Here is a 5,970-nt window from a genome sequence, read left to right on the forward strand (position 1 = left end):
AAAAAAAAAAAAAAAAAAAAAAAAATGCCTTCCAAAATACCTAGCACATACAAACAACTAATATTTAATTTCTTCCATCTTTCCATGAGAAAGGGACAATGTCTAGATAACCATAGAATCCTAATAGAATACCTTTGACAGAGCACAGACTTTCAAGATAATTTTTTAATTAAATTTTTACAGATGAATATCCTGTCCCGAACTTTATCACTCTTCTACATTTTCTACAATATATTACAGAAGAAAGAAAGAAGAGGGAAGCTTTTTTTTTTAAGTGGACTTTCTGAATCTTCTCACTATTTGTGCTACCACAAACCTGACATGAAGGGATTATACTCACTTTCCAGATGAGAATATTCTGGCTCAGATGTAAATTAAGTCAAACTACCAAGATTTTCAAAGAGCAGCTATTGTTGTTGTTGTTAGGTGCCATCAAGTCAGCTCTGACTCATAGCAACCCTATGTACAACAGAATGAAACACTGCCCAGTCCAGTGCCATCCTCACAATCCTTGCTAAGCTTGAGTCCATTATTGCAGCCATTCTATGAATCCATTTCATTGAGGGTCTTCCCCTGTTCCCTGACCCTCTACTTAGCCAAGGATGATGTCCTTGTTCAGGGAATGGTCACTTCTGACAATATAACCAAAGTAGGTGATACAAAGTCTGGCTATTCTCACCTAGGGAAGACAAAATAAAGTATTACCACAAAATGTGCAAAGATCTAGAGTTAGAAACAAAAATAGAAGAACATACCTAGTATTTATCAACCTGAAATAACTAAAGAAAATAAAAACTCTCAATTTGCACAGTTGAAAGATTCTATGGGCAAAATATTGAATGATGTAGGAAGCATCAAGGGGAGATGGAAGGAATACATAGAGTCACTGCACCAAAAAAATTGGTCCATGTCCAATCATTTCAGGAGGTAGCATATGAGCAAGAACTGATGGTATTAAAAGAAGAAGTCTGAGTTGCACTGAAGGCACTGGCAAAAAACAATGCTCAAAACTGACAGAATACCAATTGAGATGTTTCAATAAAAGAATAGTACACTGGAAGTGTTCTTTAGCCTATGCCAAGAAATTTGGAAGGCAGTTACCTGGCCAACTAACTGGAAGAGATCCATATTTGTAGCAATTCTGAAGAACAGTGATCATTCAGAATGTAGAAATTATAGAATAATATCATTAATATCACACACAAATAAAATTTTGCTGATGATAATTCACAATTTATTGCAGCACTACATAGGTAAATGCCAGAAATTCAAGCCAGATTCAGAAGAGGATGTGGAATGAGGGATATTATTGCTGATATCAGATGAATATTGACTGAAAGCAAAAAATACAAGAAATAAATTTACCTGTGTTTTATTGACTAGGCAAAGGATTTGAATTGTGTTTATCATAGCAAATTATGGATAACATTGTGAAGAATGGGAATTTCAGAACACTTCATTGTGCTCATGAGGAACTTTTACATAAACAAAGAGGCAGTTGTTTGAATAGAAAAAAAAGGATACTGCATGGTTTTAAATCAGGAATTGTGTGTGTCAGAATTATATAATTTCACCATACTTGTTCAATTTATATGGTGAGAAGCTAGACTCCATGAAGAAGAGTGTAGCATCAGGATTGGACAAAGACTCATTATTAATCTGGGATATGCAGGTGATGCAAATTTGCTTCCTGAAAGCAACAGCATGATCAATGGAGAAAATTTGAAGTTGTCCAGAATTTCATTTTACTTGGCTCCACAATCAATACCCATGGAAGCAGCAGTCAAAAAATCAAATTACTTATCACATTGGGCAAATCTGCTAACAACAACAACAACAACAAAAAAACTTCTCTGAAGTGTTAAAAAGCCAAGATGTCACTTTGAGAAGTAAGGTGCACCTGACAAAAGCTATAGTATTTTTAAATGCCTTATATGCATGTGAAACGTGGACACTAAATAAGAAAGACTGAAGAAGAAATGATGTCTGTAAAATATGATTTTGGCAAAAAATATTGAATATAACATGGGCTGCAAGAAGAATGGACAAATCTCTCTTGGAAAAAGTACATCCAGAACGCTCCTTAGAAGACTTTGACTCTCATACTTTGGGTACATTATTAGGAAGAAGCAGTCCCTGGAGAAGAATATTATGCTTGGAAGATGGTTAGCAAAACAGGAAGACCCTCAACAAGATACATTGACCCAGTGGCTGCAACAATAGACTCATATATAGCAATGACTGTGAGAATGGAATAGGACCAAGCAGTGTTTCCTTCTGTTGTACATAGGGTCACTATGAGACAAAACTAATTGGATGGCACCTAAGAACAATAACAACAAAAATGCAAGAGTTAGATGTGGGAATTGAATCCCTCACTTTCTTCCACATGTTGCTTAACAGTCAGTGCAGGCCTGTTATTTGATAAAATCAGGATTTGAAATCAGGCTGTGGCTTCTTGGTAGAGATTTTAGAACACTCTCTGTAACATCAAGAGTGGATGAGCTTGTGTATACTATATAGGAGAATGTATAAAATTGATACAACTTTTACAGGTCAGTTTTGCAGTGTGTACCAACAGTTTTAAAATGGTTTAAATCTATTGAGCTGATGTTATCAAATCTAGGTATTTACCTTAAGAAAATAATTAGAAACGTCCATGTTGATTGGTCTCCAGTGAGAGCTCCACTTTGTTTTTCCTGTGTTGCGTGAGCTTCTTGGAGATCGCCCCTTTACCTTCTGCTTGTCCTCTACTCTTGGCCCAGGTGTTCTCAGCAATATGACAGTATCTTTCCAGACTATATCTCCCTTTCACAACCTCACATGCCTTCCCTGAAATTAAGATCTGTGTTTTCAGTTCTGTCCTGGACATCTCTATTTGGTCATCATAAATGTAATTAAATGAAAAACTAAACATATAACTCCATAATACACTACCTACCACTCCCACATATCTTTTTATGTTCATAATCAGTGAATTACATCACTATCCAACCAATTGCTCATACAACACACTGGTTACTACATTTGACAATTTCCTCTCCTTTAGTCCCCCAATATCCATCCATATAGGTCCTATTGATTTTTTCTTCTAAACAGCTATACAGTCCATTAGCTTTTTTGCTTTACTCCTGTGGCTATGTCCTTTATTCAAGGTAATATCAGATTGCTCAGGAGCCTGTTGTATCCCCCTGACTGCCCTCCCCTAGCCTTCACCTTACCTCACACCAATCCTTTCCGCACATTAAGGCTGGGAGTAAAAGATGAGTTCTTTTTGAAACACAAATGTGATCTTACCAATTCACTTTTTAAAACATATCTGTGGATTCTTGTTAGGATGGGTTTAAACAAGCCAGGCCTCCTGCCACCTACCACTCTTATCTCTCATTCTAAGCCCACTGTTCTTGGTTCTCACCCCACAGGAACGACAATAGTTTCTTGAATATACAATTTTGTCTCCATGGCTTGTATCTCCAGGCCTTCTCATATAAAATTCCCTTGGCATAGAATATGACAAGCTCTTCTCTACCACCTCCTGTTCATTTGAGTAATTTTCACTCATCTTACATGTTTTGGTTTAGACATTACTTTCTCCCAGAAGACTTCCTGAGCCCTAATTTTGAGAATCACTCCTATGATACTCTCTACTTCATATACTATCATATAATGCTTTATTCAAGCTGTTTATTTAATTTCTATAAATGCTACAAGTGTAGTGATTCTATCTGCATCATTTAGTCCAGGACCCACTATACCACTCCATGCATGATATCCCACCAATATAGGTTGAATCAAAGCTTTTAATTACAGTGTTGTAGTCGGTTCCAACTCATAGCGACCCCTCCTTGGGTTTCTGAGATGGTATCTCTATGGAAGTAGATTTTCCAGTCTTCCTTTCAAGGAGTGATTGGTGGGTTTGATCCATTAGCCTTCTAGTTAGCAGTCAAATGCCTTAGGCACCATGCCACCAGAGTTCCTGCGAAATATTATAAACAGGTAAATTTTCACAGATGAGAAAAATGTTACACTTGTTATAGTACATCCATATCATAACATCCTTTGCAATGATTACAAAGAGTGGGAGGGAAAATGTGCAACAAAATCCAAAAACTCAATAATGACCAGAAATACTGGTCAGATGAAATCTGGTGAGACTATCAATACTATGGTGGAATACATTCTGTGTCTGGAATAAAACTCACTCCCCAGGGTGGGCTCTCAGCCCAATAGTTAACAAGCTGTACACACAGACCACTCAACCCAGGATGACTCACCCACATACTCCATTTTAATACATACCTTAGAGCAATAGACCATGGGACATCAGAGGACCAACATTCAACCTGAGGAAATGCAAGACAAACAGGAGTGCATAAATATGAGGGGCACAGGTTGCAGGGTAGGGAGGGGAGAAGACTGGGTTAGGGTTGGACATGGCGAATGGGGAATGAAACTAAATGTTCATGTTACGCTGAATGTATAGCAAGCTCTTAAATTAAAAAAAAATTAAAAAATCATGCTTTGAGTTACTTTTAATAGTAAGAGATTTTATATAAAAACATAAGTTAAAAAGTAGTTTGTAGTATTTTTCCAATTTCATTATGAAATAAACTAATTTTCAGTTATTATATTTGTTAACATTATGCTAAATCCTTACATTAGTCATCTTATTTAATTATTGTAAGAACACAATGAAATGAGTACTATTATTATCTTCATTATACAGTCCAGATAACCCAATTAGAATGATTAAGTAAAAGTAGTTTTCTTTATTTATGGACTAGCAACCAGATTTTTCTAATGTTTGAATCTCAAAGAAGAGATAAATAGATGACAGATAGATACATGATAGATACATGGTGTGTGTATGTGTGTGTGTGTGTGTGTGTAAAACAAGAGGAATTCTCTAGGTGGTGCAAACAGTTGATGCATCCAGCTGCTAAATGACAGGATAGACATTTGAGTTCACCCAGAGGTTCCTGTTAAGAGAGGCCTGACAATGTACTTCTGAAAAAATCAGCCATTGAGACCTATAAAGGATTAAATAATTCTCTATATATATTTATTTAAACATATATCTATAGCTATCTATCTATCTATCTATCTATCTATCTATCTATCTGTCTGTCTATACGTATAAAGCCAATTAGATAAAAAATTTGAAGTGCATACAATGGTTTGTAACAACAAACAGACATGATTTTATAACACATATAAAAACATTATTATTACTATATTATTATGTTAAAGATGTCATAATATATCCAGAATGTCTTTACTGTTTTTTATGCATAGAAATGTACACTGCATATTATTATAAATACATTTGGTTAACTAACATTAGATATGAACCATAGCTAAATGTTACAACTTATGTACAAATTCAACTTAAAGATATAATTAGAAATGGAAGTCATTCATAATAATATAGGGACTGTCTGAATATGATATATTTATACAACATGGATGTTATTTGATATATGATTGTATATATAAAACCAATGGAGTCAATTCTAACTAATGGACATCCCACAAGTGTCATAGTAGAACTGTGTCTATAGGGTTTTCAATGGCTGATTTTTGCAAGTAAATCATCAATTCCATCTCCTGAGGTGCTGCTGGGTGAACTCAAACCATCAACCTTTCAAGTGGCAGGGAGCAAGTTAACTGTATGTTCCTATACTAGTCAAATATATCTTCCTACTTACTGCCTGGCTTAGGCTGCATTCTTTTGGTTTATTTGTTTGTTTTTGTTTTTTCCCTGTGTCCATCCATCCATGCACTCCTGCCCCCTGAGCTGTCTCCCTGTGCATAAGCAGCCTTTCTTTCACCCATGATTATTCTCTCCAAGGAGTGTATCTACCTCAGGAAACGTTCAACTCATATGCCTGTCTTTTGTTTGGCTGGAAACCACAGGTGTGGGTTCAATTCCAGACCTGAAGGGAAGCTAGGGGCCTTAGTCTCAGCGTT

Source organism: Orycteropus afer, unplaced genomic scaffold (genome assembly GCF_000298275.1).
Source record: "Orycteropus afer afer isolate SDZICR_OR568_19922 unplaced genomic scaffold, OryAfe1.0 scaffold00019, whole genome shotgun sequence".
Classification (NCBI taxonomy): Eukaryota; Metazoa; Chordata; class Mammalia; order Tubulidentata; family Orycteropodidae; genus Orycteropus; species Orycteropus afer.